Consider the following 12086-nt stretch of genomic DNA (forward strand, 5'->3'; position numbering starts at 1 on the left):
TTCAGTCAGAAAAATGTTTTTACTACATGAAATATTACATAAACAAAATATTTATGTGTCTCAAGAATGGCATACACACGTTTTTGTCTTTGTAATCATCTTTGTTGTTTGATATTCCAACTAAATTGAACTCAGTTTTAATCATTTAGCACCAATTCACAACAACCGTTGCCTCACAGTGCTTTATATTGTAAGGTAAAGACCCTAAAATGATACAGACGAGACCGCAACTATCACATGCCCCCCTAAGAGCAAGCACATGGCAACAGTGGAAAGGAAAAACTCCCTCTTAGCGAGAATAAACCTCCGGCAGAACATGTACCAGGGATGGGAAGCCATCTGGCGCAACTAGCTGGAGGTGATGGGAGGACGACAGGACAAAAGGCACACTGTGGAAGAGAGCCAGAGATTAATAATAACTAATGTTTAAATGCAAAGTGGTGTATGAACACAAACTGAGTTGCAGCATAACTAAGGGAGGATTCAGGGTCAATTGATCGAGCCCTAACTATATGCTTTATGGAACAGACTCAATGCACAGCTTTATGAACTTTTATTAATAATTAATACCTGAGAATAAAAGTCTATCTCTTTAACTTGTTAAATGACAGAAGGAACAGAAAATACTCATAACGCTGAAAATAAATACACAAAATGTGTTGTTCTGTTGAAAGTTGGGCAGTATGTGCACATGTATGCAACCCTAAATGCTGTTCCACCTCAGGCACCACCACTACATCACCGTACATAACTCCTTCCCTTTTCACATCTGCACAGCAGTTTGAGTCTCTCACTTGCTCTACACACTTCCACTCACCACCCAGCATTACACACACCTTACATATGTGTGAAAAAAAAATCCCCAGCCCACCAAATGTTATTCCACATTGTTTTTAAAGTGAAAGATTTAAAACCCAGCTGCTGGCCACCTAATGCATTTGGGAACAAACTTGGTGTAAGGGGGTTAAAGTTTTGTATTTTTAACCAGGCCTACTCCCTAATGCATCCCATCTGGTCTGGAAATAAAGTAATACTATTCACTGCTCATAAAGTTCCCACCTGGATCCATTACAGCTGATTCTAGTGGGATATGGCTTTGAGAGGTTTTGAGGTTTGTTATTTGAAAAATGCGAACATGCTGTTATCTTTGCACCGGTGCTCTGCAGAGGACTCGCACTCTTGAGCATGTTGAAACCTTGGCTGTTCCAATACGAGCTTTGTTCTACTGACAGTTAGTGAAGATTTACCATCGCATGGTCTAAAAGGGGTGCTTTGTGTGTCTTCATCACAAGACAAAAAGTGTTGTCTTTGAATTTTGAACTACAAAAACAAGCAAAAGCAAAGCCAAAAAAATAAGGCAAGCAGAGAAACTGCTTTTATCACACACCTTACTACTCCTGTCTTAATCTTTCTTGCTATAAATTCTGCAAAAAGAATTGATGTCGTGCTACAATTAAATATATACACATCTATATTTTTAGCGTTGACGCACTTCTCCTGCGCTTTCCGCTCAATAAAGAAAGATCAAATTTTTACACGAGTTGTTCCTTGGCCAGAGATGAGCCAGTTTCTATCTCCTCCTGATCAGTTTTCACTCCTACTACCAGTTCAGGTGTTACTCTCAACAATAGTCATCTTGTCCAAGCTGTCACCCTTCACATTCCTAAACTCATGTAATCCCAGCTCCACTACATCATAGTGTTACCACATATGACAAATATCTCTAGCGGACACAGTGTACCCTTTGTTCCCCTGATGTTTAGTTATTCTTAAAAACACAGGATAGCCCAGACTGGGCACAGATGCTGGTGAACTACCATATGGGGGGGGGGGGGGGGGGGGGATTGATTAGGCCTTTGAATCCAAGGCAGGTGTAGGGCTTTGACACTGACACCCAACACCTGCTAGGAACAGCAGACAATCACTTCATCGGGTCCAGTCAAAACATTTCACGTCAATGAATGAATTCCAGTTTTTCTGAATGTAAATGAATACTCTATCCAGCGACTGTTTATGTGAAACCTGCACCGAGACACAGCTGCAGAAGGGCATATGCTGAAAATTATGCCAAGAAAGAAATGTTTAATTCTGTGGATAGGAGCAACCCACATTTTGACTAAATACACGGTCGAATTGGGAAGTTAGGTTTAGTCTTTGATCACAAAATAATGTGCAGCCACGGTTAATCCAGTAGGTGGCATTACTACACAGTAGACAGGGACTAACGCTTGTCTACACAAAACACACAGATTTTGCAAGAGTGCCTGTACTGAAATGATAAGTCTTGTTGGTAAGTTGGGATATGCGTATATGCGGGATAGGAAAATAAACAGCATCTGTGCAGAATTGTTGTAACTTTCAAACATTTCCCAGTGCAGGTGGATACAAACTAAGAGCACAGCAATATGGCCTTTTACTTGCGCATCACTAAATCTCTGTGCTGAGTTGACCTTCATCCACAATGCAGTCATCTCTCTTTAGATTTTCCATCTTTCACAGACAGTGAAATCAATCATTCTTCAGATGTGACATCAGAGACACTCTGTTCTTGTACTGTGCTAAATAACTCCTGAATGTGTGATCTGCGGCTCAGCCTATCATCCTGTCTTGCATCATGGTACAGGAGAGATGTGAAGAATGTTTTTCAATAATCTCTAAAGCTCTTACTTACATGAAAACCGTCTTAAATTATGACACAAACCTCACAGCTACTGTTAGTTACTAGTTTTCTTTCTAACCTCATCATCTTCTGCAGCAACACATTCCACCTCTGCACTGACTCCAAAGACGCCTGGTAAAACAGCACCACCACCGCCAGAGGCCATCTGTGCCTTTTCGCAGCATACTCGCTTGCCAAGGATTAAATCACCAAATTGCTCTACAAGTTTGTCGCTGCATATTTGTTCAGTTCCTGCTTAAAGACAAAATGTAACAAAACAAAAACAACGTGGGAAGACTGTCTAAATATGAGAACCTTAAATCTCATTTTAGTGCATAGAAAGCCTTCAGACAAAAATCCAGTGCAGGCTAAGATAGGGCGAGAGATCATCTCGCATTCAAAGGGTTTCACCAGCTCGGTAGGAGATCACAGCCGTCCATTTAGGCCTGCAAGGAAATCCTACTCTTCTCTGATCTGATAACAGAGCTTAAAAGCAAAAACAGGGACCAATTTGCTCATAGTCTTCTAAATCTTTTTAGAATAGGCTGTGAGTTCTGAGCCCCAGATGGAACAAATCTCCTAGAGAGATGTATAGTACTCTATAAGAGTCGCCTGCCAGAAAAAAAAAACAACCCTGCTAAAAGGACTGAAAAGTGTTACTTGTAAATCTTTTACTCTTGGAATCAATACTACTATACATCTAGACATGTCTGGGGATATTATGGTCCTTATTATAAGTTACTCCAGCTGAAAGTGGTAGTATTTATGGAGACATTTGTTGCATCTGTCGCCGGTTGTAACTGTTTATTTGCTGGTTTATCAAAAGCCACAGCTTGGGCATCTGTGGTGGATTGTGGATTATAAAGACATGCAGATAGTGCACATGTGCAGCCAAAACACACCGATGGCCTGTGATTTCTCACATCACCAAAGTGCACTCCACAGGACAAGAGCGAAATGTCTGGAAGGCAAAACTTAAGAACACCTCTTAGATATGGAGAAGGCTGCAGGGACTCCTTGTGCCTTCACTTATTCTGATTGCATATGGTAATCTGTGAGGTCGTGGCGGGTGTTTGAAAAGGGCGGGTAGGTGTATATATTAAGACATAGTTTCCGTGTTGGGTCATGATTTAAACTGAACAGTCCCAAATGAAGGGAATGCTTCATTTTTAACAAGCTGTAACTGATGTAAGCTTTAGCCTTTGCATTCCTCTGACAATTGATCCAAGTATCCACCAGCCAAAACCACCATCTGTCTTTCTCTGTCTAATTCCTTTCTTTTTTCTTCTGTTTGTTTCATTGATTTCAACAATAAAGTGGGGAACACAAGGGAGCGATGTTGCTTTGTGAGGTCGCTTCTGTCGAATTACCCCACAATTCTTGGTCCATTTTGCAGGCCTCATTTTTCAACTCTTCAATTGGTTCATTGAATCACTCCGGTGCAGCAGTCAGTGAGAAGGAATTAAAAAAAAAACAAAAAAAAACAGCACCTCACACAAAATCTTTCACTAACTTAAAAACAGGCATGTGTTGTGTTCCTGCGCAGAGTGAGTTTGTTTCTATTTTCAAGCAGATTCTTGGAAAAGACAACATGAAGTATTTGTTTATAGGCTGTAGGGATGGGTACCGGTATCCGGTGCCATGATGGCACCGGTTCTGACATAAACGGTAGTAACCAGACCGAAAAGCAGCGCACATTTCGGTGCTTTATTTCGGTGCTTTTTTTCCTGAGCTGTGATACACTTTCTTCTTCCTTACATTTGTATTGGCGGTTGGCAAACAACTGAAAGGTGCATTACCCTTTAGATTCTAGCCAATCATTTTAAGTTTCCGAGAATAGTAGGCGGGTCCAGGTACGTACGTTCTTTTAGAGCAGAGCTACAGATTAAAATGCCCAAGGCGAAGCGGTCAAAAGTCTGGCTGTACTTCACAGCAAAAGATGCAAACTCAGCAGCTGCAACAAGTGCTTTAAGCTGATACTGTGATACTGTCAAAGAAGGTAACACCTCAAATCTGATGAAACACCTGGCGACGCATAGTGTTTTTTTTTAAAGCCGAGAAATGCGCCGTATTTGATAGCTTGCTGCGAGACCTCACACCGAGCACATCTACTGCTTGTGGGTTGCCTGTTATCGGACCCGGAATTAGCAACATCCCCCAAAAACCCGAAGAGGAGAGTCCTGGCCTCTAGCCCTGCCAGTGTAGCAGAAATGATGAGGATGATGATGGCAGCAGCAGCAGCCGTTCTTCTCTGCGTGAGTAGCTTAATGTTGTTCGTGTGTAATTTACGTTGAGTAGGCTAACCACGTTATTACATTAATGCATGTAAGGTGAACAGCAAACACCATCATAGCTACATGCAGCTGTCTTCTTGTTTGATGGCAGATACTCCCTTCACCCTGGCCAAAAAGGCTAAAATGACCAAAGAAAAAGTGGAAAACAGTTAAACATGAGAGGTTTTTGGACAAAGTTTGTGTTTTTTTCCATTGTTTAAGCACTGCTTCCAGCCAAGAATGATACCATATATGCCCCATAGCTGCAGAAAAGGCTAACATTGTTATCTTTTTACAAAAAAACAGCTGAACATGAGAGGTTTTTGGACCACTTTTGTGTTTTCCATTCTTTAAGCACCGGTTTGAGCACCGTTTAAGCACCGGCACCGTTTCAAAAGTACCGGTTTGGCACCAGTATCGGATAAAACCTAAACGATACCCATCCCTAATAGGCTGTCTATGAGGGATGTACCTAGTCTCTATAGCCTTCACAATCCTGTGGAGGAAAAGCAAGCACAGAAATTTGCTGGGTAGTTGGTCTGAACAGCACTGTTCAGCTCAAAGTGGCTAGGAACCAAACAGATGACACATCCTCGTAACTTTTTTGATCTAGTGCAATCCAAAAGTACACATCTGTTTTGGTGAAATAAGTGACTGACTCAAGATTAATTAAGGACTTTGCAAACCCACTAACCGTTTCTCTAGAACAACCTTTAGTTGCTTGAAATAAAATGGTAAAAATGCATTGAAAGATTGATAAAATGTCTCTAAAAATGTTACACGCCAATTAAAATGTGAGGATGTGAGTCGGTTAAAGATACAGAAACAACTGCGGGCAAACCATGCAAAGGTTTAAATCTGCAGAAGGATATCGGCTACGCTCGGTAAAAAGAAGATAGCAAGGTGAAAAGATTTAGATATGTTTCAGTGACCTGAGGGGGACTTTAAGCAGTTTTGCACCACAAGAGACAGGAATGAGTGACACAGGGACATCATGATTGGTATTTCATTTTTAATAACCTGCTGTTGTACGGTCTCAGTGCTCCCTGTCATTTGAGTTCATAAGTAATTGCTATGCTGTCGTATACCAACAAATAGCATAGATTGTCATGGGCATAGCTGGAAGTCACAGGCTTTCATTTTGTCTCCTATAATTGAATACTCCGAGTTCATTAAAACCCATCTGGATGAGCATAAATGTAAGTCCCTGAGGAATGTTACTGAAGGAGATTCACTTGTTCTTATAAAGACTGAGAGACTCACTGCAAAACTACATGTGACAGGGATGAGACTGAGTTCATCCAATTTATACAAGATGTGTTCCAAGCTGGTTGCAGAGAAAATGGGAGAAAGCGTCCAAAGGCAACACACAACAAAAGAGCGTGGGTGGAGAACAAATAGAAACTTTAGAAAAGCAGAAAATAAAATAATGACCAGTATTCTTCTTTTACTAATAGTGTCGTTCCAGCACCGTTAGAATGCTTCACTTGTCACAGCACAACATTAAAAGCTTGCAGGTATTAAGAGAATGAATGAAATTATAGCAAAAGGTTTGCATATGAAAAAGTTTATAAGTTGATGGATTCATTTTCCATCAACAACCGCAAATCAAGCACAGAAAATAAACAGCTCTGTTTCACATCTCCTGCCCACATGCTTCATCACCAAGTAATTATCAGTAAAGGTGGCAAACAAACAATATACCATGAGTAGGTGAGGATCACTGGCTGGTTGCTCTGGAGAGCAGTGGACCAGATGATGATGTGATGAGGTTTCTTAAAGGAAACTTCTAGATTTAAAAAAATATATATCTTGATGTAGTTTACATTAAAATGTCAAGCACAGAGTTGGGTCAGAAACGGCCTATGAGACTATTCAGAAGGTGATTTTATCTACAATTTACAGGAAAGAGTTTCAAACGTAGTGAACTGGAAAACAATATATATAATATCAACAAATGTGCCCCAAGTGACATTTGGTCCATTGTGGTTGTCAGATATGATGAATTTATTGTATTGATTAGATTTTCCTCGAGTAGCCTGTTGGTTTAGCTGCTGTTTGCCAATAAAGTGTCAGCTCTGTGAAGATCATTTTGACTCTGCTTCAAGCAATAAAGCTCAGCCAAGTATTATTAGACTGTGGAAGTATACCCAGTCATGCGGGGGAGAGGAAAGCACCCAAACAAATCAACAACCACTGTGACAAGGTGTGTGTCTGGGTGCTTCTCTGCTGATTGTGATTATCTTAGACTGTCATTCGCCAGTGGCTCATTTTGTTCTTTGCACCTTTGTGCTATGCAAAAGCCCTAACCACCCCTCGTTTCTTTAAATTTTGCCAGGAAAATACAAACATCAGGTTATTAAAATATGAGCAAATATAAGTGGAAATACAGTATATAAGACAAAAATATACTGCATGTTCAGTAAATATACTGGAACTTGTTACAGATTTTCTTCTTACAGAATCTTATTATCATTATTAAATTATTGTACTATTTGCCCACGCAGTCTTTCAATGAGTGGGAGCTCTTTTGATCATCTTATTAATTAGTTGTCGGATTAACTATTAGAAAGTGTTGGTTTATGTTTTATTTTTAGGATTACACAGCTATCCCCATCTTATATTGTTCCGCTCCAGACTTACTTCAAACATGCTGCTGGGATCAGTTTCATAGATAAAATATAAAAAAAAAAATTTCAATACATATACGAGTTCCTAAAATTACTATAGATCTTACACAGTGACCAAAAACCTTTGGGAAAAGCAGACTAGTTGGTCCTTCCAGTTCATGTACCCTCATGTACCTGCACCACTAGTAGCTAGCTAATGGATTAAAGAGTGAGGATTTGAAGAATCAGCATTAAAATTCATATGTGAAGTAATGAGGGTGATTCCAACTGATTAAAGGTCTCAGGTCACAGAAGGTTACTTATTGATGTAATGTCAGTGTAGGAGTAATGTGTCAACACAAAGCAATACAGAGAAGTCAACACAGGGCAAAATATGACTGCTCACTGTTAGCAAGACAAGCATTTTTATCAAAAACTTGACCTTAAAATGTTTTTTTTAACATTTGAAAGCAAATAAAGCACTCTCTAAATCAGCACTGATCTACTCACATCTATTCACTGTACCGCACAGCTTTAAGTTTCCTGGACTGGTCTAATGAATGACATACGGTGAACGACAAATTTACAACAAAATTCAGACGTCTGGCGCAGCCAGAGAGCTTGTCCTGCACGTGACATTAACGAGGACAAAATCATATTCAAAGAGGGGAAACAATGTGAAATGAATGTGTAATGTGAAACACTGACCTTAAAATTTAACAAAAATATTGTGATTATCATTTTTGTCATAACTGTGCAGCCTATTTAACCTGAATTCAGCTTCACCAGAGTGAAGTTGCTCCATTGTACTATAGTTTTAAAATAAATAAATAAATGCATGTGTTAACACTACATCCGAATTTTAACTCGCCCTGGCATTGTTCATTAAGTTTACTATATTTCACAAAGCGGATGTTGCTCAATTAAAGAACATACCGACTCCAAACGAGGAGGATATGTGAGTCACTCTTGAAAAATATTGATTCTTCTCTGCTCTCTGACGATGCCTCAGCTTGCTGTCAAGCTGTCTTTCAGTTTTGGTGACTGTTAAGGAAAACAGTGTGAGAACTGTGGCTGAGGATATATTGGCTGCAAAGGAAGATTGACAGATGGATCACTGAGACTGGTATTGAAAGCAGGGGTTGCACTACAAGTAACTCTGAAGGACCTACTGAGCGTTTTCCTTTTGCAGAGTTCTGTTCTTAAGCTTCAGGTATACAATATGTACAGTACTGCCATCTACAGAGCATACTGATTACAGTCATTACAGATAGACATCGTTCTTGAGGCAAATATCCCATGTGTAAAGACACAAGCCAGAGATAAATATCTATGCTGTGGAACAATAAAGCTAGATCTGTCTGTATGATATCATTCAACAATTTAATGACAATCCTCCCAAGGGTAAAGTAGATATAACAGGATATTACCAGGAAATTGCAGACCAATATCAAGCCTATTTCATTTTTAATCTTTCATCACCTGATCCTGACACCTCTTCCCCTGCTGACACCTGTTGAAAATACAACAGAGATGGATTCTCTGTGCAACCTTTGTATAATTAAGGGTTAACTGATATTGGAAATTAAATAGTGGTTTAATTTCCAATTTCAGCCCAGCTTTAGCTTTCATACAGATAGCTCTCAAGTCCGATTGACCCCAGAATATTTTGGCATACAGATGAGTTAACCCCTTAAGACCTACCATAAAACCAAGTTCACCAGAGCTTATCTTTATATTTTTACAGGCTAAATTTAATAAGTTTAATAACATGTATGCATTTAGTCCATAAAAATTACATAAATTGCAAAAAAGTGCAATAAACTACAAAAAAAATCTTTTTTGTTTGTTTTTTTTACAGGTATTTCTAGTTACAGAAATTTCAGAGGTTTATCCCTCAAAACTGTAAATACAAAAAGGTTGCACAAAATAGTTTCAAACCATAGGAAATGTATTTTAAGTGTCTTCATAGTTTTATTTTTGAGATACACCAATTTTTATATACTGCAGGAAAAATTTAAATAAATATTATAATGCAAATTTGCAAAAGACAGCATGTGCATCAAAATAAACTATTTCCAACAGTGTAATTTGAGTTCTAAGCATCGCAGAAACTATATAGAAAGGTATAAACTCAAACATTAATTTTTAAAACACCAGCACATCTTTGTAAATGCCCTATAGGAAAAAACTACATTTTCTGTGAAAATGACTTCACTTCCGGTTTTGACAGGTAATGGCGGACATCAGATCGTGCTGACATTTATTCCAACGTAGGAAGTGTTATGAACAGCTGATCAGATGGGCAAAGCATGTTTCTGGAATATTTTGTTTTTGTTGTTGTTTTTGTTGTTTGTCAGACTTGTGCCAAAACATCTTTAGATGTGTCGAAAAGCCTTTGTTCGAGAAATGTTGTGATTTTCTCAATTTTGCCATCCTCATTTTAGGGTTCCTGACGACACTTCAAAACAAGTCATACTTCAGTGTTTTTGTATGTGTACTGTCATGAATGTGCTTAGTGAGGCGTGTAGGTGTCTTTTTACATGAGTGTATAGAAAACCTTGCATTTGCTGAGGCGTGGACTTATCAAAAGAATTATAATTCTGAATTATAAAGATTATATTTTTAAACAAATAGAGGTCCCTCGACAAGCACTACTGAAAACAAATTACACCACCCTGTTGGTTTTACATTCAAAATTCATATCAGTAATGCCAAATCAGATGACGCGTTCAGAGCTATACATGTTCTGTTTCTAATTTGAGCTTGAGTTATATTTCACTGGCAGCTAGACAACATTTTATAATCAATGTGCTCACACTCTGATTCATCGTATATTACTGGATAACAAACATGATCATTTGAATCAAGAGAGCACAGAAGAGCTCATCAAAATTCTGCAGAATGACTATCACCTTTTTTTATATGACTAATTAAAAGTCTTTCTGCCACCAGAGAAGATAAAGGTTCAGAAACTACAACGCTGAGAGGAGATAACACTGTTTTGTTTTTAAGTGCTTTTCATATTTTCAGCAGTAAAACTTCGAAGTATCAAATGGCTAATAAAAATGATTTAGCAGAAGCAATTGCAATATAAAGAAAATGAAGAAATGAGTCCATGAAATACAATTGTAATCAAATACATAAGTGAAGTAAGTGCATGAGATAACTGAGAGATTATCAATCTTGCGTATCATTCATGCACACAGTATGTGCAGTAGAAGATCTATTGTAGCTAATGATATAGTGGTAAAGCTTAAAGCCGCAACAGAAAAAAAACAAAACAAAGAAAAAGAACTTGCTGCTACGCAGATGTCAAATTATTTTCAACTAGAAAATGAAAAGCAGATTAAATGAATACAAATGAAAAAGGACATTATAACAGTTAGAATAGAAATCCAAAATGTACCATGTTATCAGTGCAACTTTTACAAAGCGTTATCAACTTGCAAATCACAGCCTATTGTTATACTGTTTGCTGGTCTTTCATATATCGATTGTGTTGGACACAGCTGACTGGAAGCTCTAATGAAAGCAAATCTCCCTCAAGCCTGCTATCTGCCCTGACAAGAAACAAAGTGTTAGCTCCCAACCTTTCAGATGGAGAAAATATCCCCACTTGGCTTGCAAACAAACTTTTCACTCTACGGCTCGCTCACCACAAAGTTAGACTGAGCTAATGACAAGTGCTTTAATTTGAGAAGTGTCCTTATGGTCCTTTATCTTAGATGTGCGACGGGCATCGGGCGCTGTTTTCCACTGCTGCGGCCGAGCTGAACGCAGATGATAATTTACTTGCAAGTATAAAGTCAACAGGAGAACATCCAGAGACACATTTGTCCCCCTGCTGATGACAGTGGATGGCAAGTGAGAAATTAAACGTGGAGAACTTTCATAATATAAAAGTAATACTGCCCACATGATGCTAACATAATGTCCTCTAATATAATATACATACTTAATGTTCTGCATAATGCATTAGCGTCGTAATAAACTAGACTAATGAGCAAGGTCCCATAACATGTCAAGTCTTCTTCTATAATAGGAGAGATCACTTATTCTGCAACTGTACCGAATAATGTTGTTAAATAACCAGAATGACATGAGCAGTTATGAGAAGCATTCAGCACTGAGCACTGCACATGCACTTGTTATGAAGCTTCAGTACGTTGTTTAGATTTTGGTCAAATGTAAAAGTGTTACTGCTAATCCACTAAAGATTCTCAGTTAGAAATAAACACCAGACCGGTGAGGGGAACAAAGAATAGTCTTTTTGCCATCTTATCAGAATGACATTTTGAGCAGCATCTGTTGACAGTTAATCCTCCCAAAGTTTGATGAGGAATGCTCTCACTGACTTTCTCCTTTTGAAATGTTCCTTTTAATCAAATTCAGTCTGGTATCTCAATGAAAACGCATATATCATGATGGTAAATAGGAGCAATGTAGCAATATAAATAAATTCAGAGTGAAGGCTTAAGTAAATCATTTAGGTTAGACATAAGTCATCACTTATTCTTCAGTTATCCATTGACATTTTATTAT

The 12086-nt window shown here is 38.5% G+C and overlaps 1 protein-coding gene across 8 annotated transcripts in view; it reads right to left on the minus strand.

Moving 5' to 3' along the window:
* The window catches only part of LOC146520023 (uncharacterized), a 170528-nt gene that overhangs the window by 133938 nt on the left and 24504 nt on the right, over positions 1 to 12086 (minus strand). The window lies entirely within an intron of this gene.

Source organism: Neolamprologus multifasciatus, chromosome 4 (assembly GCF_963576455.1).
Source record: "Neolamprologus multifasciatus chromosome 4, fNeoMul1.2, whole genome shotgun sequence".
NCBI lineage: Eukaryota > Metazoa > Chordata > Actinopteri > Cichliformes > Cichlidae > Neolamprologus > Neolamprologus multifasciatus.